The sequence below is a fragment of the Fukomys damarensis genome, unplaced genomic scaffold (genome assembly GCF_012274545.1).
Source record: "Fukomys damarensis isolate Sample0158 unplaced genomic scaffold, DMR_v1.0_HiC HiC_scaffold_38, whole genome shotgun sequence".
Classification (NCBI taxonomy): Eukaryota; Metazoa; Chordata; class Mammalia; order Rodentia; family Bathyergidae; genus Fukomys; species Fukomys damarensis.
This window is the reverse complement of record NW_022900950.1, coordinates 39,632,091-39,659,390: the sequence shown is the minus strand read 5'-3', so window position 1 is coordinate 39,659,390 and position 27,300 is coordinate 39,632,091. Positions and strand designations below refer to the sequence as shown.

At 36.9% G+C, this 27,300-nt stretch overlaps 1 protein-coding gene and 1 pseudogene across 3 annotated transcripts in view; one reads left to right on the top strand and one right to left on the bottom strand.

Moving 5' to 3' along the window:
- Positions 1 to 27,300, top strand: part of Dclk1 (doublecortin like kinase 1) — a 336,493-nt gene that overhangs the window by 37,009 nt on the left and 272,184 nt on the right. The window lies entirely within an intron of this gene.
- On the bottom strand, positions 12,388 to 13,757 carry LOC104862177 (annotated as a pseudogene).

The window sequence follows — 27,300 nt, the reverse complement described above, 5'->3', positions numbered from 1 at the left end:
TTTTTTTTATTATTTTTTTTTTTTTTTTTTTTTTTTTTTTTTTTTTTTTTTTTTTTTGGTATCAGGGATCGAACTCTGGTCCTTGTGCTTGCGAAGCAGGCAGTGGAACCTCTGAGCTACATCCCTGGCCCTATTATAATTTCTTTTAGATAAATTGACAATAGAAAATAATGAAATAGGAAACTGTGACAAATTCTAGTAATTTAAAATAAATCAAAACCCTTACCTTTAACTGATGTTTTCGTGTTTTATCTATAATAGTGACTCTTAAATTTAAGAGAATCATATTTTCCCTGACTTTTAAGGCCATATTCCTACAAAGTTATATTTCTCAGGCAAAGTAGCTTTTAATTGTTTCTATTTTGTATTTGTCAGTGTTTGGATTCTGATTCTTTTATCCTTTGGAGGAGAATTTGTATACCCTTGATATTTACTCATCCAGTAACATAAATCAAGGCTTATTTTAGATCATTTTTAATTTCCTTACATTTGGAAACTGAGAAGATTGAGCATAGAAAGATGAAGACGATAAATTCTGCCACTTGTGCTCTCGTTCTTGACAAAATTTTTTGTGATCATAGAGAAAAGGCCCAGTTCAATTGAAGGATGTGGTTTTGCTTTCTTTCACTGAATGGGACACTTTATCAGAACAAAAAGTCTAGTGCTTTCTAAAAATGGCAGACACAGTCTGTGGTTCATCTTCATACTGTCCCTGATTCCTTTTCTTTTTCTTTTGCCACTTATTTTTTCCTTCCCATTTGAACCTTTGATAAAAGTACGAGATAATTTCACTTATCTTCTCATTTAACTCTGCACCAAGAGCAATCACGTTCCATCTATGGCTTGTTCCTTTCACAATGGATGCTCCCCAGGGCTCTTTGTCCGTGTTGTTCTGGGCAGTACATCTTCAAGATGGTAAAGTGCTTTCTAGGTGATAGTTTTGGAACCTCTAGTGGGTCCACGAATATGTTAAGGTAACAACATTAACATTAATGTTTAAAAAAAACCTACAAGTATAATTATTGCTTTAAAATGTTTCCTTTATAAAGACCTACATTTTACAGTTGCCAAGCAGGTGTCAAGTAGTTACACACGGCTTTTAATGAGGATCAAGTGAAGGCCCCTACTTCTCATTTGGCTTATCACTCTACAGCATGCCAAGAGTAGAGAATTTCTGGTTTTGACCATTAAATGGCTTTTACTAGGTTTTATTCTAAGCTATATATTGTTAATTTTCTACTCAGAAACGTTGACTAAATAAAGGAAGTTAACAAGGAGCAGAGTGAAAAGTGATAATAAACATAAAATAAAACATATTCTTTCTTGGACTTATAAAAATGATGTTAGAAAGAAAGTATAATGGTTCATTTATCCAATATAGGTTTTGATTACTGAGATTAAAATTACTGTGATGATTACTAAAGAAGATGTTTTGGGATTAAGTGTGCAAAGTTTACACCAAGTCAAAAAGGCAGATTTTAAAAAGTTATAGCATGTTTAATGTAAAATTGACACTAATACCAAATGAGGTATAGTCATTTATTGAGTTTTTAGATATTTTTATGCTCAATTTACATATGTACTTTATAAATTAAAGTTGCTTGAAAATATATAACTGAAGCTGATTGGGAAGAAAAAATTTTGTCTTTGTAGTTCCTAAATACTATACAAGTTCTATTGATTTATTTATAATTTAAATATTTTATGTAACATAGCTATAATTCAAAATTATCAATTATTTAAAAATTCCTTAGAGCATTCAAAGGTTAAATAGTTCTATGAAAAATACTTGGGGTGAAAAAGGATTGGTAACAAGTATTTGGAATATGGTGGTGACTGAATGATGATGTACTGCCTGTTACTTTATGAATATCATAGAAATTCAGCATCCCTAAGATAGTACTTTGCTTTTATCAGGTGCTTAGTAAATGTGAATTAAAGGAATTTATGTATGCTACTATATGATACTATAATCATATAATATTTTTTTTCTATAAAAATGGAAGTCATACTCCAATATATATGGAAACTTAGATGAATATGTGTAGCCATCATGGGAGTCTTCAGCTGGGAGATTGCATTATAGCAGATCAAGGCTTAGCTCTACTTAATGAAGTGTTGGTTTTACCTGTACAATGTATTCTATCAATCTAAATAAAAAATATTCCCACTTCCTTATTTATAGCAGACTTCTTAAATAGCTTGTCAATCTATTCTATGAGGTACGTCTCCAACTTTAATACCTATGTGAAACACTGCTTCTTCAACTGTTTTAAAGAATATGACTAATTACATATTTATGATTTGAAATATAAGTAAGAATTCCAAGAACATCTCAAGGCCACATCTGTTAGTACTTTTGAATCATTATTACTGTTTTTTCCCTTATCCAAGAAGGTTTGATTATCAAAGATTATAGCAATACCTTCCTATCTCTAGCCATTTGTTTTGACATGTCTTGTTCTCAAAGGCTGTTGGTGTGTGGTGGGGTGGAAGATAGGAAGCAAGACCACTGTCATGATCATGAGATTGTCACTTCCCTCTCCTGTTGGTTCTCTGTGCTCCAACTGACCTCATCAGAAGCCTGAACATTGCCCTGCTCTCTTCCCTTTGCTTGCACTACCCTTGAACCCAGTAAGTCTTTTAATGACTAACCCAGTTTGCCCTAAAAATGTATTGAGAATCCAGTTCTGCTTCTCTGTGTATGTTCTTAGGTTCTCACTCTTGGTCTTAACACTTATAGAAGCTCCCTGACTAATCTTTGCTTCTTGTTTCTTTCCTCCTCAGCCTTTCTTGTTTATGCTGTGTCAAGTGGGCTCTTTCTAAGACATAGAACTAATTAAGTCATCATCTCCGTTTTATCCCAGCATGACCTGTACAGCTCATTGAGATGTGGGCCCTTTCTCCCTTTCTAACTTGATTTCTTGACATTTCTCCACACATACCTTATGACTTATTCTTATAGTTTCCAAGCTGTAGACCTCTCTCTGCCTGGAGCCATCCATCTACTCTTCCTCATTGCTCTTCTTAGAGGACGTTATTTATGCATTTTTATTATTACATGTTAGCAGTACATGATGATTACTTTTATCATGAGGAATTTGTACATGTAAATAACACATCTTAATTCTTTTTTGTCCCCTTCCCCTCCCATCACTTCCTGCTTCCTCCAACTTTTTTTTTCATTAAGTTTATTGGTACTTTTTAGGTTCATCATTGGGCTCTTGTACCTTTACATGATGTATCTTGTTTTTTTTTTTTTCCTCCAATTCTTGATCCTCTTCCTATTTGAAAAAGCTTTATCTCAATTTTTTCTTCAATTCTTTATTTTAAAAAAATCCTTTTTCTCTTCCTTGTTTTCCTTCCAACAGACTAGTAAGTGTTGAATAACATTACTTAGCAAAACATTAAGCTTATAACTATCATGTCAGCCTATTTTATAGTAAGGTCTGCTTTAGAGTGTATTATGGGGCATTTCACAGTTGAAAAGATAAACTGAGCTAAATTTCTAAAACAGTAAGGGATCATTACCTAATGCTGATTCTCACTGAGCATGTGACACACTTGGCTTCTGTGGTAATTGGAAAAACACATCTGGATGATCAGCCCTTGTTAATTCTCTCCATTTGAGTTTAAGTAATCATTAGTCACCAGCAGAGGGAAAGCTTTGGTTCCTTCCTGCTGCCAAATAGAGATCAAAGTGCCACCAACTTTTTCCACTGGCTTTCATTGAAATTGGTCTTGTACTGGAGAAAATAAGATTTTTGTCTTGCTTTGTATTTGATATTTGAAAAATATCAAGTTGAATAACATGTTATTGTTGTGAGGCAATAGTTAGTGCTTTAGAATCAAAAAGGAAGTTGGAGAAATTAAATGACCAGAACTGCCTGTTCTTAGGTTTCTTTATACAAAGAAGAAAAAAGATGTCTTCACCAAAGAACGGAGGTAGAAAGAAGAGGGTAAATGGAAACCTGAAGTAAAGGGGAACATTTTTTCAAATGAACTACATGGGATTTCTATTGGAGGACAGTCCTAGGAGGAATATCATGAGGGATTGGAATAACTGAGTGTTATACAGTGAAGAAACATATACCTGGAAGGTAGAGCTGAGTCTGGTTCCAAAAATAGAGTATATCGCCCAGAACACTTCCACGAAAGGCTTGTGCTTCCAGCCAGTGCTAGTAGGCCAGTGGATCCGAGGTCACTGGGCCTATCTTTCCTGGGTCACTCAGCTTTTTATAATGTAAGATTTTTTTTTTGCTTAATCAAGGGGAGCTTGCATACTTATTTTTGAAGATACGAGATTACACAGAGAAGTGATTTGAAGAGAGCAAGAAATCAGACTCATGGAAGATATAAGTAAGAATATTAAAACCCTCCTTCAAAGCCTATGTATGATTCTAGTAAAAGCCATTTTGCACTAATTTCAGACTTTTTCCTTCCAACTTGCATGTGTAAATAGCACCGGTGATAGTAAATATAGCAAGACAGTTTTTAAGATACAGAATAAAATCCTGTTTCTTGTCTTTGTGATTGATATCTCATCTGTATTTTAAAAATATTCAGAAACTTTTAGAATTCATAGAATCATTGCAAGATTAGAAGTAGAAAGGAGTTAAATATGCTGAGGAAATTGTTTCCCTAGGAAGATTGGCTAGGAATAATTAACATTCTTGTGTTTTTGTGAGCTCTAAAACAGAAATGGAAATGCAGTTGTCATGGCACTAATTAGCAACAGAATAGTTTGGTTTTTCAAGAAGTATAGATCTTTTCCTAGCCATCATGTTAAAGTGCCAATGTCCTTGAGTCTCAAAGTACCTCAGGACCCTTTGCATGTCCTGCTGACCCACTGGGATGCCAGTGTTCCTGTAGCTGGCTTTGGTGCTCTGCTCCCGTACGGGGCACATTTGCCATTTTTCAGCCTGCTTTTCCTTAACACTTCTTCCCCATATGGAATGGAGCCTGTCCTTCCATCCCCCACATAGTTAAGGCCAAATTATGACATTATTGAAGCTTCCTGGAAGGCCTTTATATAATAGAAAGGTAAGGGAGCAGCCTTTAGACTGGATCCTCAGTGGGCTGTCCCTGAAGGTCCAGAATCCTATTTTCTCCCTGGCCTTGTGACGACAGTATCCAGCTCAAATGCTGCTTCATTGTATTCTTTCTTCCCTGAAAGGGGTCACACCCATCTCTCAGCTCCTCACCTCCAAATAAAAAAGTTTTCTTTTCTAGAGTTGAGAACATTAAACACCCACACTATGTGTGGTTTTCAAGAATGCAATGTGCTATCAACTGTAGTCACAAAAGAGCTCTGGAATTTATCCCTCCTGCCTAATTATACAGCCTTTGGCACCAACATCTCTCCAACTCTCTTTTCTCCCCATCCCACCCCGCCTTGTAACTTCCAGTCTACTCCCTACTTCTGTGAGGTCAGTTTTTTATATTCCACATGTGAATGGGACCTTGTGATATTTGTCTTTCTGTGCCTGGCTTATTTCACTTAGATTTCAAATGACAAGATTTCATATTTTTATGGATGAGTCTCATTCTATTATCTGTGTATATGCTATTGTTTATACACACATTTTAAAGCATCATGTAGTGCTACATACATACGTGCAATTTTATCTCTCAATTTAAAAAAACAGGTAAAGAAACATTTCCTCAAAGTAGACATTGACTTCAGAGCCACATCTCATTTGAGAAAGCTGTGATTATTATGTAGGGTGGCTGTCTCTTCTTACTAATTAACCCTGTATTCCACATAGACTGTTTGCATAACCCCTTTATAATCCGGAGACTCTTGAAGTTTTCCCATCGTCCATTATGTGGTTGGTTTCCAAAGGTAGGTTTGAATCTTCAGTTATGAAGAAAGACACATGTAATATGTTTTCACACATCACATTTTGTAAAAGATACTGTTGTTAAGATCTAGCCAGAGCATCTTTTGTCTTTGGGCATCCTAGTACTACCTAAGGGCTCCTTTACTTTTTTGTTTTTTTTTTTTGTTAAAACTGTAGGTTTTGAGTCACTTTGTTTCACTTGTCTTATGAACATGTTCACTGCCTTCTCATTTCCAAGGGGGGATTTGATTATCCCTGACTGGGAGAATGGTGTGTCAACAGCAGAAGGGATGTTTGTAGTAGTTGAAGAGTCTTGCTTACCCCTACTCACTCAGCCAACCCCTTCTTCTGTAGGAAAAGAATGAGGAGGAGAGAGGAGCAAATACCTAGTAGGAATCTTCTCAGTGAAAAAGGTGCCCATACCCTCCTAGTAGCTCCTGTATGCCACATAGCTTTGTTTTCCAATCACAACTTTATGTGGCTATATCTGTCATTAGGCTGCAAACTTCTTACAGTTAGGTCTTTTTGTGTTTCTTTGCCTCTTATGCTTGCCTGTAGGAGATGTGCAGAAATTGGTTACCAGTACATAATGCTACTTCCTAACTCTGTAAATTGCAGTGTGAGCAAAGATATCACAGGACCAATTAAAAGGGCTTATTTTCCCTCTAGCAGCATGCATGCTAGAAAACAAATTGTCCTTTTTTGTTGCAGACTTTGTATCCTACTTGTCTAGACATGTAAACATTCTCCTTCCTTCAACTTTGGTAATTCCTGTGTATCTAGGAATCTGTTCATTTTTTCTGTGTCAAGTATTGATGGCACTCTGGATTTCTGCTGAATCTGTCATGATTTCACCTTTTCTATTCCTAATAGGATGAATTTGAGCCTTTTCTTTCCTTTTTGATAAGGTTGGCTAAGGGTTTATTGATTTTATTTATTCTTTTGAAAAATCAACTCTTTGATTTGTTGATTTTTTTTTGTATCATTCTCTTAGTCTCTGTTGCATTAATTTCTGCTCAGATCTTTATAATTTTCTCCCTTGTGTAGGTTGTTTATTTGAGCCTGCTCTGTTTTCCTAGTATGGACATTTACTGCTATGAATTGCCCTCATAGAACTGCTTTCCTCGTGTCCCATAAATTCCTGTATGTTGTATTGGCATTATCATTTAATTGTAGAAACTGTCTAATTTCTTTTGTGACCCATTGGTGGTTCAGGAGGGTGTTATTCAATTTCCATTTTGTGGAGATTTTGCAGTTTCTTGTGCTGTTGATCTCTAGTTTAATTGCACTATAGTCTGATAATATACAATTCCTTTGCATTTACTTCAGCATATTTTATGAGCTAGCATGTGGTCTATTTTGGAGAATGACGCATGTGCTGCTGAAAAGAATGTATATTCTGATTTTGTGGGGTGAAACACTCTGTAAATGTCTATTAAGTCCTTTTATTCGAAAGCTTGGTTCAGTTCTGTTATTTCATTGTTGATTTTTTTGTCTAGATGATCTGTCTATTTGTGTCAGTGGGGTATTGAGGACCCCACTACAATTGTATTAGTGCTCTTTTAGTTTTTCATGTCCATTAATAATTGTTTTATATAGTTGGAGGCATTAGTATTTGGTGTGTATATACTTGTAATTGTCATCTCTTCCTCTTGGATTGTTCCCTTTACGAGGATGTAGTGGCCTTCTTTGACTCTCTTAAATAGTTTTGGTTTGAAATCTACTTTGTTTGCAAATTAGATCCTTTTATTTTCAGACTATGAATTCCTTTGTGAACTAAGTGTGTTTCTTGTATACAGCATATTGTTGGATTTTGCTTCTTAATTCATTCTGCCAGTCAATTTATTTTGATTGGTGAATTGAAGCCATTAAAATTGATGGTTATAATTGATATGTATCGACTTATCTTTGTCATATTATTTTCCTGTTGTTGGCTCTTTTATTTATTCCCCCCCTCTTTAATTTCTTGTCTTGCCTGGTGTATTTGCTCTGTTGGGGCTTAGGAATTGTGACCTTTATTGTTTCTTTCCAGGATATTGTTTAGAATTGTCTGGAGTGCTGGTTTGGCATTCATAAAATTTCTCAGGTGTTCTTTGTCGTGGAAGTATCTTATTTCTAATCCATTTTGAAAGATAGTTTTGTAGGATACATCAGTCTAGGTTGGATGTTATTTTCTTCTACTCCAGGCTTGAAATACCTTACTCCAGGCTGTCCTTGACTTGAGGGTTCATGTTGAAAAGTCTGTGATTCTGATGGGCTTCCCTTTGTATGTGATTTGTTTCTTTTCTCTATTCTCTAACTGCTTGTAATATTTTGTCCTTCTGTTGGGTTTCTGGGATCTTGATTATTATATGTCTAGTTGTAGAATTTTTTTTTCTTTTTTGTACTGGGGATCAAACTTGGGACTTTGCACTTGTGAGGTATGTGGCAGAACCATTGAACTAAATCCCTGGCCCTCTATGTATCATATTGTTTTGCTCTGTTTGGGAAGTTTTCTGTCATTAATTCTGTGAGCATTTTTAAATGTCATTTGTACTTTCTCCTGCATTTTAATGGATTCTTATCAGTCTGATTCTGTGCCTTGCTTATGTGTCTTCTCATTTTTGTTTTTATTGTTGGTACTGTTTTTGGTTTAATTCCTGGTTTGATACTTCAATATTGTTTATTATGAAGTATCTTTGTTGCTTGTATTTAGAAGCTTTATGGAATGATTACTTCTTAAAGGTATCTTCCAGATATAGCTGGCCTTAAGGTTTTGAGCCTTTAATGACTCTTAGGCCATGTTGTTTGCAGTATACTGGAAAGGACAACTGATTAGATAAATCACAACAACTTAGCCCAGTGATACAATGAGCAAGAACAATAGCATCAAGTACAGTTTAGAAAATGACAATTTGTGGTAGTTATTCATCTATCACTTTTAAACATGCGAATTAAATCAAAATCGAGGACCAGCCCAAAAACTGTTTATAGTGAATAAACTCTTCAATATAACAACTTTACCCTTTGGGATGGGGACTTAGAACAAGTTAGGGAGGGAGGGATAGATAGGAAGGACAGGGAAAGGTTAGAAGTGAGGGCAGAGGGCACAGAAAGAGCACTCAAACTCTAGGAAGCTGTTGAAGAGAAGACAGAACGAATTAACAAAAGAACAGAACAACCTAACAGCAATAGGGAAGAAAGAAACTATTCACTTTCTTTCAAAGCTAATGACAATCAAGAGAAGGAAAAAGAGAAGAAAATAAAAAGAAAAAAAAGAAATTCAAATTTGGAACAGGAACAAAAAGGCAGAGAAATGAAGAGCAAGGTGGGAGAGAGAAAATAAAAAAAAAGAGAAAAAAAGGAAAAAGACTGAGAAGAAAAGAAAAATATGTAAAAACTTAAAAATATTAATAAGGGTAAATTACTTTGAAGATAAAAAATAAAAATAAAGAGCCTCCTTTAGGGTATGTCTGCACCACAATAGACAGCATAGGCAGGAGTGTGCAGATCTAAGTCTCAGGCAAGCCAGCAGCAAACCCCTGAGGTTCAGGTTGATTTCTGGCTGCAAGGCCCAAGTTGAGATCTCTGACCTCCTGCTGGTTTGAACACTGCAAGGTTCTACTGCAGTTTCCAGCTGCCCTTACCCTGAAGATAGTCCAGGTTCCAATGGGAGGTGGTGATCCCTCTAACTTACCCAGTGCAGTGGTCTGGTGTGCCTTTATTGCAGAGATTTTCTTCGCTTTTCCAGTGGGCTTCAGTTTTCATCTAGAAGCCTCAAAGAGGTCCTCTTTCTCTTGTTACCTTCTGGTCTACCTTATGGAGCTCTGATCAGTGGCCTTTCTGACCCACTGCCTCTCTGCAGTGTGGATCTAGGTGCTGGCATGGCCCAACGGCCAAAGGTGGGAGCTGCATTGGCTCCCTACGCTCCTCTGTGCTGAAGGGGTGGTTACCACCATACTGCCCACGTGCTGCTCAGCTCCTCTGCTCCTCTGCCCATGCAAACATTCTCTGTCATGAATGATGTTGGAAAGCTATTCAGGAAACACTGTAGTTCTAGCTGAAGTATGAGGTGTTGAGGTCATCTGATGCAGACTTCCTTTGGGACTGATTTCTTCTTCCTGTGTGCTTTACACCAAAATTGAGGTGAGCAGAGGTGTTCAGAAACCAGGAGACGCTGGCTCTACAGACATAATAGATTCCTGAGGGCTGGTTTATAGTGTTTTGCTTTTGTGCTACTGAGGATTGAACTGAGGGCCCCACACATGCTAGACTAGTGTTCTGTCACTAAGCTACATCCCAGGCTCTGAAGGTGTTTTAATCACAGAAACATGACCAACATTGACTTGTTTGTCAAAGGAACTAAGTAAATAATCCTAATAACTGGCACACGGTGATGTCAGATGGGAAAGTGTTAAGTGGTAAAGGAGGAAAGCAAGGGATAGGATCCAATTGCATTTCATCCCAATGAAAAATGAACCTTTTACACCAAATGTAGATTAATGACAAATCTTTTTATTAAAAATGTCAAATCTTATTGAAGCATGGTAGTGAATGCTTGTAATCCTAGCTGATCTCCTAGGAGGCTAAGGTGGGAGGATCTTGAGTTTGAGACCAACCGATGTAACTTAGTGGGATTCCTGTCTAAAAAGACAAACAAAAAAACAAATAAAAACACCTAATCCTGTGCTGAGTGCTGCAACATTTGATTTTTATAGAGACATTCCTTTAGAAGTTTCTTCATAGAATTAATCTATTTTACAAATGGGTAACTAACTGAAAATAAACAGTATACAATGAATCATTCCATTGAGGTCCAAGTTTTTAAAAGAATCAAACAGGAATTGTAAAGGAAATAAAGGGTTGGCTCTGGGAGTTAGCAGAATCTTGAAATACCTATCGCTATGGTTTGGATATTGAATGACTCCTGAAGGCCTATTTATTGAAGGCTTTGTCTGCGTTGTGTGCTTTTGGGATGTGGCATGGTGGAACGTTTTGGAATTGGGGCTTCATGGAAAGTTTAGGTGATTAGGGTGTGCCCAGTGAGACCCAGATCCCCTTCCTCTTCCTTTTGTTTCTTCGTTTATGATGTAAGTGGTTTTGTTGCACTGTGTGTTCCCACCATGATATGCTGCTATTGCTTACTACAATGGAGCCAATTGTCTATGGACTGAAACTTCTAAAATGAACCTTTTCTCTTTACAGAATGATAATGTATGGTCTTTTATTATAGCGACAGAAAATTGACTAACACACTTATACATCTCTTGCTCTGTTTGCCCTTTTTGAATCTACTTTAGCTTTCTCTCTAAGGGAGCTCACCACGCTTAATGGCAGGTTGGAGTTTTCTTTACCATAATTATAATTTTGCTTGATAACATTCAGAATATTGGTAGGGAACTATGAAACATACTGTGCAGTAATTTAAGGGTATTGTTTCTCATAGACAAAATGTAAATCACAGTGAACTTGAGCAGTCATGAGAACTTTATAGTTGAAGCTTTAAAGATATCATTGATGGAATTTTTCTCTTTGGGGATAGTAGTTCAGAACTGGCTTCCAACTTCATTCACCTTGATAATTTTTGCCTTTACAAAAGCAATTTGTAGACTATGTGCAGAAGTATAATGTAAGAAAACAACCAATAGATCATATAAATTATAGAAAAGATTGAGAAAAGATCACAATAATTTTATAAGACATTATCTCTGAGAAACAAAAGTGGGATTAGATTTGACAAAGTATCCATTTTCTTTGTGTTATATGAATTGTTCACGATATAAATGTATTTTAAATACAAAGATAAAAGGTAAACATATCAAAGACAATTTTAGAGCATGTAGATTTTCACTTCAAACATTTTTATTTTATATAATTTTGAGATTAAAAATCATTATTTTATTTGACAAAAATATTAATTTTTGGGATCCTTAGGCATATTTATGGTATCTAAGTTTTTCAAAGTGGGTACATAGAGAATACATCAGGTGTTAGTAATTAATCTTTGGCAATAAGGTGATAATGAGAAATTTGTTTTTCTTTGAAGAGTATATATATTCTTATGTATGCTTGTTTTCAAAGTTTCATTTTGATTTACATAATATCAAACATTTTATAAAATGGAGTTGCAATTTAATTATTTTTTATGTGGAATAGTGGTCTATCCTAAGAATACTTAAAAAACAAATTAGGTGCCATGTAACCAATAGTAATGAAGACAGTTTTGCACTGGCTTATTCTCATATCCATTTTTACACACTTTTCTGAGCTTTCTCTCATCCCTTTTTTATATGCCATACTTGTAGGTAATCTTTCTAATAGAAATTTAGTGGGAGCACAGATTAAGGACAGAATGATTGTAGCATTTGCAAGTGTAATTAACTTTTTATAAAGTACAGTTCCTTGGGAAAATCCTGAAATAGATTAATTGTTTCCAGATCTGGGCTTTTATCCCTCCCTTTATCATTTTGTTCCTTTTCCTTCCACTTCTGTTCTGTCAGCTCAGAGATTCCTCTAAGAAGCCTTCCAAAACCTTTTTTTTTTAGAGAAATTATCTTTACTAGTTTCATCCGCACATATACTTTTTTCTTTGTAAAAAAGCAAACAGTGCCAATGACCACTTTGGTAAAAACGCAGTGTTCAAATTGAAGAAGTGTCCTAAGAAGGATTGCATCCTTAGGACAGGTTTTATTCCAAGGCGGACATTGAACCCTTTGGCCATGATAGCAGCTACTGCTTCACACAGCAGCATCTGCCACATGTTCACCTTCAATACTTTTCCAGTCTGTCAGTCTTTCTCCACATAGCAGCAGTTATAGAATGCTGTGAAAGTAGTTGCCAGCTCATAAATATAATCACAGAGTGTATGGAGAAATAAGGTGTCTAAAATCTTTTGCAAAATCTCAGGGAGGCATAAAATGCACTGGCCTAGTTTCCATTCCTTTTCATGGTTCACAATAATTTTTGTCTCCTGAGCAGCTTTCCAGAGTATCTTTTCATCGATACTGGCCAGACGTACGATAGAACTGATTCTAGTGAAAGCATACAATAAGTAAGCAGCCATGTTTCCTCTGTCATCTAGCTCTCCAGTTATGGGAAAGGTCAGCATATTTGATGCAGCCATAAGCAACAGATGTCTGAGTAGTTTGCAGTTCCTCTGGAGTTAAAACCCTGTCTCTCTCTTATTCCTTCAATTTGTCTATGGATCGTTTTAGCTCCCTGTTTCACCCGAACATGTTTTAAACTCCTTCTTGTCTTCCCCTAACACCGTACCAAATCCAGCATGGGGCACTTGAGTTACTTTAGGGTTATACCAGCCCATCCTTTGAGCAGCAGCAAACAGTCTGGAAGTGCATAGCTTATCCACTGTCTACTGCATAGACAATCATGTCTGCTTTCTCTTCAAAGAGTCTTTGTTTAACAGCAGCCATGTCAGATGTATCAAAGGTATAACCACCATGTGATTTCACTATGGTCAGTGGCATGGAACAACCTGGGACAAACACAGTCTTTCTGCCATCATCCACTTACACAAATCCTTTATCTTCAAATTCTTTCACAACCAGGGGCCTCCTATCTTGGTAGAAGGCTTCTCCTCTCTCTATATTAAGGAGATGTCCAGTGCCTTGTAAATTTTATTAAACTCTTGGTGGGACACATCACAGATAAGCCTCCAAGCTTGTGTAATATCTGGACTTTACGCTGGAGCAGAATGACACACTAATATGCTCGCTTTTTAAATTCCTTTTCAGTATCTGACCTCTTCTTAGATTCCTTATAAAAGGCCTGAAGTTCCCCAATAGGCAGTGAAGTTGTCAGATAATCTGCAAATTTATCTTGCAGGTGAGCGATAAGCATGCCAAACTAGGTCCCCCAATCTCCTAGCTGGTTTATCCTGAGTGCATCATGTCCTGCCAGTTTGAAGAGGCAGCTCATTCTTTCTTCTTCTTCTTTTTTTGTTAGAGATAGAGGCACAAAGAGGTTTGTTAGGCAGAAAGTAAAGAACATACTTAAAGAAAACAGAATTCTGGCCCTCAAGAGAGAGAGAGAGAAAGAGAGAGAGAGAGAGAGAGAGAGAGAATATAGCATGGAGCTGGGAATATTTATGTGCTTTTGGTGGTGGAAATCTGTGAAATTTGTTAATCTATAGAAAGTCTGGGCTTGGTTTGCTACTGGAGAAACGTGACAGCCCACCTACAGGTGAAAAAAGTAATAACTCATTTTATAGGTGAAAAGATAGTGCATTTTATAGTAGAAAGGCATAGGCCTAATCTGTTGTAACCTTAGAATCTGTTTCTCTAGCTTAAGGTTGAGTTTCTGCCCTTTACTTTATCAATTAAGCTAATTTATGATCTAGAAGTGTCTTTAATTGATTTTGAATATGATGGTTCCAAAAACTTCATGTTTGTTCCCTGTCTCTTCTTAGCCATTTATTTTCTACAACTAGATAAAAGAATTTTTGAAATTGCTGCCAGATTTGATCCCTAGGGTGCCCAGTGATGTTAATCATTTGAAAAATCAAATGCCCAGCTGTTGTACTTGTGGCCTGATTTCCAAAACCTGCACCACTAACTATCTAAGGATAAGGGAAATGGAAGATGTTTCTCAAGTGGAAAGGGGATCAAAAGATGGAAGGAGAAGGAGGGAAGAAAAGGAGATTTTAAAAAGTAATTAAGATGTTCTTTGTACATGTGCCAACTCCACACAAGGAATGTAAAGATTATTTACTTCAAACATGTACTAATTTAAAAAAGACAAACTAGTTACTGTCTGTTGATTCTTACATCTAGATTTTTTTCTTCACCCTTTTCATTCCACCCGGCAATGATTCATGGATGTTTTCTAACATTTCTGCATCTGTTTTTGAGTGCCTCTTGACATTTCCTTCGTGATAGCCTAATCCTAAATCTCTCTTTGCCTTAATCTCTTTTGTTTTGTTGTTTTGTTTTGAGACAAGTCTTACTCTGTGGTTCAGGCTGGCCATGAACTCACTGTGTAGCCCAGGCTGGCCTCAGACTCTCAGCGATCCTCCTGCCTTGGCCTTTAGAGTGCTGAGACTGTAGGTGTGCAACACCACATCTGGCCCCTAATCTGTTTTAATAGATACATAAATTTCATTGTCTTCCTTTTGATGTAAAGTTGTTTGAGAAAGAAAAGCCCCAATGTGGCCTATTTTTGTTCTTTTCTAGCATGTTCTAATTACATTAGAAAAATAACAATAAAGAAACTTAGAGAAATCCAAGTGGAGATGAACCTATTGACTTGGTTCATTTAGCTTAGGCAGAGCATTTCAAAGAAAGGTGACCAAATATAAGGTTTAAAAGCCCAGCTACAGGTACCACAATGAATGGCACACCATATGTCTTCCATAAATCGTTGTTGAATTCAGGAAATTTAAATGAGAAGACTTAAAGGAAAAGATTATTTATTGAGTTCTATGGGTCATTTTTCTATTATATTACAGAATAGCTAGAATATAAATAATATAATTATGTTTATTCTGTATTTTAGTTACTTTTTTTGTTGCTGAGACACAATACCTGACACCCAAAGTTAAAGGAGGAAGGGTTTATTCCACCTCACAGTTTGTAGAGGTTTCAGTTCACAGTCAGCTGGCTCCAAGGTAGGATGATGTGTGGTGGAGGAGCATCACAAAGGAGAAACAGTTCAAGGCAGAGCAGGCAGGAAGCAGCGAAGCAGCAAGCAGCAGCAGCAAGCCTGTCTTCATTCTTTTCCCCTAATATTCCATCCAGGCTATAAGCCTATTGATTGGTGTCACCCACACCCAGTGTGGGGCTTCTATTATCCACACCTAGAATGATGCTAAATCCATTTAGCTATCACACCCTTAATCACAGTATGATATACCCTAGATACCACCACCTCCAAAAAGCCCCACCAATGAGCACACGAGGGTTAAGGGGGTATCTAGATATAAGCTATAGCATTATGTTTATTAGAATTTATTCCATGTTCAATTTTGTTGAAATTTGTTGTTTAATTAATGTACTTGTAAAGTTTACACTATCACATTTGTCAGTTCCTATTACTATCATGAAATACCCAAGGCACTTAATTTAGAAAAGGAAAATTTTTCTTTGACTCAGAGTTTTGGAGGTTCCAGTCCAAGCTCAGATGGGCCTACTGCTTTGGGCAAGGTTGGTGTACCTTGGAGAGAACTTGTGACAGAGCAGACTGCCCATGTTATTAGCCAGGATGCAAAAGAGAAACCGAGAGGAAGAAACTGTGAAGCCCCACAGTCCCCCCTACCTTTTTTTTTTTTTGTACCAAGTATTGAACTCAGGACCTTCCAATTGAGATGCAAGCTAAATACCCAGCGGAAGTTCTTCTTCTTCTTCTTTTTTTTTCTTGTGGTACCTGGGATTGAACTCAGGACCTTGTACTTTCAAGGCAACTTGTGTTGCCACTGAGCTAAATCCCCAGCCCTCCCACAATCCCTTTTGAGGTCATACTGCCAATGACCTAATGACCTTCCCCAAACTCCCAGGGTCCTTGCTCCTAAAGGTTTCACCACTTTCTGAGGCTCTACTCTGAGGACCAAGTCTTTAACACATGGACCTTTGAAGGTCACTCATCCAAACATAGAAAGTCCCTGTGCTTTAATGATTATGTGGGCATCATTAGATGGTACAGGCAGCAAGCATTTTATTAGCATTGTTTATGTTTTAATTATCATCATCTGGGTAGTGAATGCTGCTCCATTTGTTCTGTAGGCATCAAGTGAACATTGAGGGTGGTAGAGGTCAGCAGGCCTCCATTAGGGTGGAGGTCTCCATGAAGGCGGAGAAGTCAGCAGTCTACCATCACGAAGTAGCATTGCCATTTTAGAAATAACTTGGTGTGTTAGACTGAAGATTTGTTATTTCTTATGTCTAGATGTCCTCCCAAAGCATCATGTGGTCATAGGCGGCTGGATCTAGGGGATGTGATGCTGGGATTGATTCATGGCGAGATACATGGGCTATAAGGAACAGAAAGAGGGCTGCTATTTTCACTTGCTGCTTCACTACTTCACTGTATGCTGACTTTTACTTTGCTGCCCTCTGCCAACCATGAACTCTTTCTCCTCTGAGATACCCCTCTGCCATGCCATCCTGCCTTAGAACCAGACAATTATGAACTGAAACCTCTACACACTGTGAGCTAAATAAACCTTACCCCCTTTAACTTTTGGATGTTGGGTATATTGTCTTAGCAACAAGAAAAGTAACTAAGATAGGTCTATAGTTAAGCTGACAAGATACCCAACAGAATACTTAATTGTGAGATGGGAAAGATGTTGCAGAGACTTAAAAGTATGGAATATTTAAAGAAAATTAAAAATATTCAGGGAACTGAAATATGAGAGATATGAGAGGATATCCTAGCTTTTTAAAATCACTGATTTAGGATTTAAAGTCCCTGATCAGAAGCAAAAGCCAGACCATTGCTAAAGGCTACCATCTTGGTCTGTTAAGGTAGTCTAGCATTTTTCTCTTTGAATATGGGTTTTTTTTAAAAAAAATTAATACAACATAGTTTCTTTACTCCTTGAACCTCCCTTCCCTAAGGACTTTCCAGGTACCAGTTTGGAATGAGTGGGTGCTCTGTTTAATACCAAACAGGTGGTTGGCAAATGGATAGATATTTCAAATTCTTATGCACAAAAGATATTTAAAGAAACAACTTTTGTGGAGAGAGCCCATTCCCTGTAACTGAGATGATCCTACCCCTGTGCCCTGCTGGGGGACACTTCTTGGCCAGCTACTGTCATGCCCCTACCTGTTTGTGTCCCTTTGCTCCCACTCAATCCTATCCCCTCCTCTCCCTGGCTATTTGGTGGCAAGTGCACTGCACTCCAACACAAGTGCAACTCCGCTGTGTCCCTCCCCGCTTCGGCCACTTCAGATGCAGCTGGTACCTTTTTGAAAAAGGGAGGGGGCACTCTGGCATGGCTTAGATTAGGAAGGGAGAGATCTGGGCCCATTGTTAACACCTCCCCAAACCCCACAGCTAGCCTTTATGAGATTCCCTGGTCTCAGCCCTGTCCCCTCATTGGATCGCCACAGTGACACCTGAGGGTGTCCTGGAGCTCTGCACCAATAATGGGTCTGTACTTGGATCAGTCACAGACCTGCAGCTGCTATGTAAGCATCACTCCTCACATACTTCTCAAGCTAGCCTAGAAGGGCTCCCTCCAGTGTATTGATTCCTCTGTGCTATAGGATAGGCCCTGTTAAAATATTCACTTTGGTGATCTGTAATCCTGCTTATGATTTATTTCTTGGGTAATATAGGCTCCAGAAGTCCTACAGATTTACTTGGGATTATTATCCTGAGTACTGTATCATTTTAAAAGAAAGGACAATAAATATCAAGGGCTGTTAGAGACCAACTGACAAGGATTAGCACATGGCAGAATCAACCTATGGTGTCCAGCACTGGCTGGCATTGGCTGGCAGCTGCTGGCTGTGTCACCTGTTGGCATCCAGCATTACCCAGTGTCACCTGGTGGCATCAAGAGCTGCACTTTGCTAATTCATGATTTCTTCTGAATTGAGCAGAAGAACCCTAGGCTGATAGGCATCCTAACCATAACTTTAACTCACATAGAGCTGGTTTATGAGACAGCCATTGCCTTTTTCTCACTGTGCTTATCTGCTTTTTGTATTTTCTTTTCAGTCCACAGAGGAGCAAGAGAGGCAAGTGAAGAATAAAGAAAACAAAATGTTAGATAGGAGCTGAGACTTACCAAGTTCAGGTTTTTGTTTAACCCAGAGCATGGATTTGTCTCTTTTTCATATGAAAAGTACTTTATTCACTTTTAGTGCTTTCTGCAATTTAGATTTTCATGAGATTTGCAAACTGATCTCTTGGAATGTTTTCACCAAGGACTGTAATTGTTTGTCTGACATTACAGTTGAGGAAGTTGGTGACACCGTCACATCCTTGTGTCACACCTAGATGTAGTGAGTCTATGGAATGCAACTCCTCTACACTTTTTTTCAGTCATCTAAATGAGTAATGATACATCCCAGTGATTGTTAAAATAGCAATGCTGAATATAAGATTGTCTTGAGGAACAGATTGCTGGCCTCTCAGTTTTGTTAGCTGATGCTCACCCAATACCTGTACACAGTGCTGCAGTTTTCTTCAAGTCATTGTGGTCTTTTAGAATTATTCTCTATTACAGTCTTAAGGAGCAGTTTGAAGTTTAAAGAACATGTGTATAAGTCCATTGTTTAATTTCTGCAGTCTTTCTACTTCAATTGGATAAACATTATTTTTCATGGAAGAAGTTAGGGAACATTTTAAAGCAAAGGCTGATTCCATCCTTGTTAAATTATGAGGCTTTCCTAGGTGTTTGTGGTGAAACAGGAACAGGAGATGGAGCTGTTAGTTTCCAATGTTTTCTACGCGGATACAGGTTAAAAATCCAGAACAATGAAACTTTCTAAGGATACCATTTCTAGTATGTGGCAAATCAGGTATGACCTGTTAATTTAACTATTAGGATCTGCAATTCAAAAGCACCTAATCTGCCTTCTATTATTTTGAACTATGGATGATCTCCACCAGCAGATTTTACAATACTTAATTTTTTAAAAAATGTGACTTAGAATTTCATCATCTTTTCATAATCTGGCCAAAAAGTTTTGTTTTGTTTTTTTTTTAATTGAGTTTATTGGTACATTCTAGGTATACAGTACAGTTATATTCATTAGTGGGATCTTGTACCTTTACATGACAGGTCTTAGTTCTCATTTTTTCCCCTTGTCCCTTACCCTCCCTTCACCCCCCAAAAAAAAGTTTTTAATGATGCACTGAGTAATGAGATTATGTCTTCAAAATTCACATTGTTTTTGTAAGGCTTTTGAAGATCTTAATTTAATGAAGTGTTAAGTCAAGGAATAATTTGGTGTAAATCTGCTAGAGTTATATTGTATTCTTAGCTTCATTATGTTGATAATTAATTTTTTCTCTTAAAAGTTACTTTCATTTTAACCATTTAATTAATGCTGTATTAAATTTTTGTATCCATTGAAATGTTTATTCTTTCAGATGAATGGTGTAAAACTTCTGCCAAATACTTAGGTCTTTAATTATTTAAAGTAGGATTTCTCAGTACTGCACTATTGACATTTTGGTCCAGGTTGTTGTAAAACAACCTGTTTGGTCCTGTGTTGTAAAGGGCTGTTTTGTGCTTTGTAGTATGTTTAACAACATTCAGGACCTCCACAGACGCCTAACCCATGTTGTGGCAACCCAGAATGTCTCCAAAAGCTGTCACAAATCTTTGGGGGAGGAAAGTCATTCTTTCTGAGAATCACTAGTTTAAAATCTATACCTTTTCTTTCCAATGACAGAAATGGATTCCTTAGGAAAAAAAGATGAAAATAGAAGCAATATTTGATGCAAAAATATCTATGAAGATACAACTAGAAGCATTATATTATATTTCTGTGTCCTAGGTTCAGTAAAACTCAAAATCCAAAACAGGCTAAAATTTGAAATAATGGATGAAGTAAATTGTTTACTTCCACATAGAGTATTTCTGGACCAAGATTGATACAGACTGATTTACTAAATGAGTACCATCTGGAAAAAGCTAGTATTCAGTTGAATTTCAAACCACAGAAGGAAACAGACATATCAGATTGATATACTACTGACCTTGGTCAGTATTTCTGATTTTATTTTCCTTAATCTGTGTAATGATAAATGGACAGAAATGTCTTGTTTAATTCCTGTATTTTGGTGCTTAGATGTTAGCAAATTTTCCGTCTTTTGTTTTTCTTGCTTTTGTTTGTTACACTGATTTTTTGTACTCATCTTTCTGCTTTCCTTTCTTATACCTCTACCTTTATCACAGGTTATCCCCCAGTAACTAAGTAATTAGTCCTGGTTTTCTCTCTCTCTCTCTCTCTCTCTCTCTTTCTTTCTCTCTCTCCTTCTCTCCCTCCCCACCTCTTCCTTTCCTTTCCTTCCCTTTCCTTTCCTTCCTCCTCTCCTCTCCTCTCTCCTTCCTCCCTCCCTCCTTTCCTTACCTTCCTTTCTTTCTTTCTTCCTTTCTTCCTTATCATTAACGCTTAATCACTGAACATACAGGTCCACAATCCCTTTTCTGGGATCCTCAAACCCAATCACAGAAAATTTTTCATACCTCATCATTGGTAACATCTGACCCCAGTTGATGTAAAGGTTTTTTAGTCATTATTTATCCTACCTGATGCGAACATGTATATATGATAATACAGGATTATTAATCTGTTGAGCATGCGCCACTGTCCAGATACCACTGTTGGGGATACTTGATATGTGATATGGATACTGTGCTATTTTTCTGAAACCTGAAAAATTCAGAATTCCAACAAATTTGGCTCTCCAAGCTTTGGGTAAGGCACAATTACAATTACTTGAAGAATCACACATTTATAGCTCTGAGTGACTTTTTAATGATTATTCTTTTGTGTATCTCCAGCTACCCATGGAACATTTTTGCAATGCATTCAATTTCAATAAATTTATTTAAAATTATAGCAGTTCATTTTCCCTGCTTTAGGAAGCAGAATATTCCCAGTCATTTTGTTGATAGTGAGTACTTTGGTGTTTAAAGCTAGAACTTCTATTAACATCTCCTTTTCTCTGCTTATCCTGCCTGTTACATTCCTGAGGCTTTCTAGGTCTTCATATACAATATTCTTTTCGTTATTCATCGCCATGGACAGTGAGTTTAAACTTGAGCTTTTGAATCATTCTCCATTTTGCACATGATCACCACATTCTTTCCCCTGTCCTCGCCTATGATGACTTTGTGGACTCACTTTCTGTGCACGTCCAAGATTACCGTGACATGGCTTTGTTTCCAATCATATAGCAACTGGGGCTTTTCTGCCCCTGATACACACAGTCTCTGCAATATCCTATGTTTTGATGCCATGTTTTGTTCTCTTATTGATTGCCTTTCCCTGGCAAAAATGCTCCTTTTGTCAGAATCTATTTTTCTGATGCCTTTTGCATTCCTCTTTTCCAAATAGCCTTCCCTTGGTGCAGTAGTGACATTTTATGGCATGTCTGCTTTTGCAAAGACCTGGTACAGAATGCTAAGTTCATATAATCAGGCCTGCTTTTTCTCTCAGGAGATGATTCACATTATATAAAATTGTAGGCACAAAATGACAGTCTATTAATGTCTTGTGTCACTACTTCAAATTCCCATGAAATAAGGCCATTTTGGAGTTCTATAAAGAATTAATCTTACTTTACATTTCCAGTGGCTTTTCCACTGTGTTCTCTGGTGTTTTACCACCCTCATGCTCCAGTGCTCAGATATTTCACTTATAGATCACTCAGCTCTCTGAATATCCCAAAATGTTTCAATACATACAGCTTATGTGCCATTTTAAATAATTAGTTTAATAAAATATGGTTTGCTTGTGGCTGAAATGAAAGAAAAACAAGAGATATATACCATGTTGCAGAACTGCATAGATAATGGATCATTGCCAACCTGGAGGAGCTTCGGTGGCACAACCCAAGTCTTGATCCTACCAGCAGAATCTTGGCCAGACTTTGGCTGGGTGTTGAAAGAAGACATAAGTGGTGAAAATGCATAGTGTCTTAATCAGTTTGGGCTGCTGTAACAGAATACCATAGACCAGGTAGCTTAAACAATAAATATCTACTCATGATTTTGGAGGTGGATAAATTTTTTTTCAGCTTTAATTGAGTTTATTGGTACATTTTAGGGATACAGTACAGTTACATTCATTGTTAGGATCTTGTACCTCCACATGACAGATCTTGGTTCTCATTTTTTCCCCTTGTCCCTGCCCTCCCTTCACCCCCTCCTCCCCTCCCCATCTATAAACACTTTATTTCCATCTTTTCTTTATCTCACATTTTTTTCTTTTCCCTTATTACCCTTCCCCTACCCATCCCACCTTTCCTACACCTTTAGTTCCTTTTTTCCCATTTCTAAATGTAAGTAATCTTATTAGGATCTTATGTATTATTGCAGATTATTCACACCAGAGAAACTATTCGGTATTTACACATGTGTGCCTTATTTATTTCACTTAGGAGTATATCTTCAATATGTATCCATTTTCCTATGAATGAATCTATTTTCTCGTTCTTTATGGCTGAGTAATATTCCATTTTATAGAAAAACCACATCTTTATCCAGTTTTGGAGATGGATAAATTTTAAGATCAGGTGTTGGCAGAATCAGTTCTTGCTGAGGGTTCTTTTCCTGGTTTACATAAGAGAAAGAATGCTTTGGGCTCTCTTCTTTGTCTTATAAGGACATAAATACCATGATAGAGGCCTAGCCCTTAACTTTATATAAACTTAATCATGTCCCAAAGGCCCTATCTCCAATTACCATCACACTAGGGATTAGTAATTCAACATATGAATTTTAAGGAGACACAAAATTCAGTCCATAGTTTTATTTTGTTAATGTATTGGTTAATGAGCGATTATAATATTATGTCTCACTAAAATTATGGGTAAGACTTCACAAAGTCACATTAATGTTTATGATATTGCAGATTCTCCATTTATGTCTTCTATATCTGCTGTATAAGTAATGGCCAGGGCAAAGCTTGATGCTCTGAATTCATGGTACAGAATGCTAATAATGTAAATTCATGTAACTAGAATAAGAAAACAATGTATCATGACATGTTAAGGCAATTACACAACAAGGACCTATATAGCAAGGTGTGTTTTGTTGGTGAGGTGGCCATCTCTGTGACTTCCTCCAAGTGGCTTGTGTCTAGATGTCCTCTCAAAGCCTCAGGCAGTCATAGGTGGGGCTTTTTCACAGGTGGCTGGATCTAGAATGTGTGACCCTGGGATTGATTCATGCAATGGTGCAATGCTAGGATCAAGGACACTAGGATTAAGGGTATGAGTGCTACCTGGCCTAAGTAGTGTGGATAAGTTAAAAGGGGTAGAAAGATGTTAAGGCCCCTGTTGCTTTTGCTGTCTTTTGTGTGCAATGAATTGTTCTCTTCTGCGACACCCCTCTGCCATATGCCTCTCTGCCTTAGAGCCATCCAACTGTGGACTGAAACCTCTAAAAAATGTGAGCTAGATAAACCTTTCCTCCTTTAACTTTGAATATCGGGTATTTTGTCTTAGCAATGAGAGAAAAGTAACTAAGACAATCTGTTTGCTTTATTGGATGTATCTGGCTCTTTTACTTTCATACCTTTGCTTCTTGTTTATGCCTTATTATAGCAATTTTGTCTAATTATTTTATGTTTAAAAGTCATTTGCATTAATATACTTTTAGTTGCTTGATCACAATGAGTATCTCTATTGTCTGCAGTGTGATCAGACAGAGTGCTTGGTATTTAATACCTTCTTATTTAAGAAATATCAAATTATTCGTGATCCCTTTCTTGGGAGTATTGGCAAACCAGTAGACATTTAAAAAGGGGAAAGGTCAATTGCTTTGAATTTTTAAAAATGCAAGTGACATAAGAAGTAGCTAGTGGAACTGGGATTATTCAGGCTGGGAAGTTTATGTGTGCAAAACATGCTATAATTTGGAGGACAAAGAGTCTGGAAGAAGGAAGATAAAACAGAATAATTAGCCATTATTAATGCTGTCACCCTGGCAAGAATGGTGTATACATTTGTACAGTGAGACAGAATTGAGTAATAACCTCATTGGCCAGGTAAGAAGCACTTAGCACTTGGTGAGGTACTGATTCTAAGTAGGTAAGTGATACCACGTTCTTCTTTGCCTACGTTTTGTCCTTGTCTTCCCTTATTCCTACCCTTCCTCTTCACCATCCTTCCATGGAGACAAGGTGTGCTTCCATATTTAAGACAAGGAAGATAAAGTTAGAAAGGGTAAGTGACTTCTTTGAGATTTCTTAAAAAGATGCAAAAGACAAAACTATTATAAGTCTCTTGGACAGGGTGTCCATTTTCAAATATTTTAAGGGCACGTCATGCTGAATATGGAAGTGAATTGGCCTGTGATTAAAATTTAGTCTCTCATTCCCATCTGGAGTGGTACTGTATTGATCATAAGGAGTCAACAAACCATTGAATTAATATAATTTCACTACTGATATAAGAAATGAGGTCATTTTATGTTCTGTCAGGGAGAGCAAGATTTGAAAATGGTTCAACTAAAATATGAAGTGGAAGAGTTTCAGAAGTAATCTTACTGGCACATGCTAGGAAGGGTGAAAGGACAGTTCAGGTGTAATTGGCTTTTTCAGGAATTCTTCAAATGATTACTTGAATTAATTCTCATGTTATTTTTGAGAACTGAGTGTCAGCCATTTTGAGGTTTCATGCAATAAGAAAGACTAGGGAAGTAAAGTTAATATTTGAAAATAAAGTTGATGATAATTGGGCATTTGCCTATAAAGTCCTGGTATAAAGTTCACCCTTTTGAAAGACATAAGAGAGTATCACAAGGGCTGATGGAAAAAATGGTGAATGTTTATTACAGTAAACGACACATTGGCGTTAATCGTCCTTGACATTCTCCCCCTCACTTCAAACCTATTTATCTCACCATTCTTGCTACTTTCTGAAATAGTTCTGGAAGTCTTCTTACAGAAATACAGTGAATACTGCTGCTTTTTGCCATTCAGTGGGAAAGGCTGGCTCATAAAAACATTACAGGGTGTTTTCAACCACTTTATTCACTGGATCCAACATGACATGATGCTCCTTCTGGCTCTTCCTTAAAGTCTAAATGACCTTGAAAGGTAAGTGTTTCAAATTGATTAGGATATCGAGGCAGCCACAACAGCGCATCACTAATGACATTCACAAAATAGTACTTCCAGAACTGTTTCACAAAGTGCTGAGGATGATGAGACAAGTGCATTTCAGTGAAGCAAGGGGCTTATTTTGGGGGGTATTAATGGCAATGTGCATTTTATACAGTACATTTAAAAACTTTTCAACACATTACTTTTTGCTGTTTTGTTTTTTTGGGTTCTTTTAGCACAATATATATTTTTATCACAACTTATATGGCATCTCTTCTATTATTAACATGCTGAATACAATATCTTACCTCATTCAGCATTTCTTTGCATACATTTCTCAAATATAATTTTTCATTAAAATGTTAAACATTTTATTTTTGCAGGAAACTTTCTATTCATTCTCTTTACTCTGAAGAAAAAGAGAATTATCTTATGGGTTAAAGAAGTGTGATGAGGATATGAAATACATGATACTGTATGTTCAAAAAGAGTCAGAAAGGAAGGACTAGCATTTATTAAGTATCCTCGCTGTTAGGCTATTATGGTACATACAATCTCATTTAATTTTTAACTCCGTTCATATTTTATGAACAAGGACTTAAGGCTCAAAGTTTAAATAACTTTCACAAAGCACTGCAGCTCTCCTAAGTGAGCGTGAGAAAGATAATTTTTTCATAGAAATAATACATTTACTTGCCTTTGTAAAACTGGGAATTTTAAGTTATGAGGCAGTTGGTGGCATACGACATATGGACTATTTCCTGAAATACTCGGATGTAACTTGTAAGTAATATCCATGTTTTATTGGCTTCATCTTCATTTATATTTCCCCCTTGTTCTGTGCTCCCACCTATTACCCACTACATGAAAAAATGTGTTGTTCAGAAAATGGTAGTAATAGTGCATCAGAACCAATGGAAACGAGCCTGGCAAATACATCTACTTGTTTTATACAGGAATTAAATCAGTAGAATTCTACTTGTGATCTGGAAGAAATTTATGTCTTGCAGATGATTTAAAAAAATATCCTTCTCCTTCAGTAACTATTTTTAACATAAAAAATTCTGGTGCTATTTTTGATTTAAATCTTACAAATGTATTTGCCATACTTCAGAGAGATGCCAAGGTCAGGAGGTAATGTGACATATTTTAGAAACAACTTTGTTCTATAAACATTTAAAAATAAAATATTTCTACCACTTCACAGGCGGGCATTCTGTAGCAATGATAAGACTAAGGTTACCTTCTGTGTCTAATATACCCTTTCCAGTTGCTTTGTTTCATAGTTTTATAAATTGAGCTTCCTGGTTTCCTTGGAAACCTATTTGTGGACATTGGTTGCTAAGGAACAGCCTTTGCTGCACAAAGCATAAGGAGCTGGAGTCTGCTGCTGAGTGACTTCATTCTTGGCAGGGACAGGAGATGGGAATCGTAGGATTTGTTCAAGTGAGGCCTCCATCTCGATTTTCAGGCTGAAGGAGTCCTCTGAATTCCCCTGACAGTTATCTAAGCTGTAGATATCTATAAGAAACCAAAAATTGTACAGCACTTCAGAGCATGAGTTCGCATATCAATTTCATCAGTCACTTGATGCCAGCAATGGATTCAACACAAAAGCATCCATTGCTGTAGATACAAAATTCCAAATAAGCTGTGCTATCTTTTTTCTTAAGTTTAGCAGTGGGTAATAACAGAAGGAAGCTAACAGTTGTTCATCTTTGCAAATT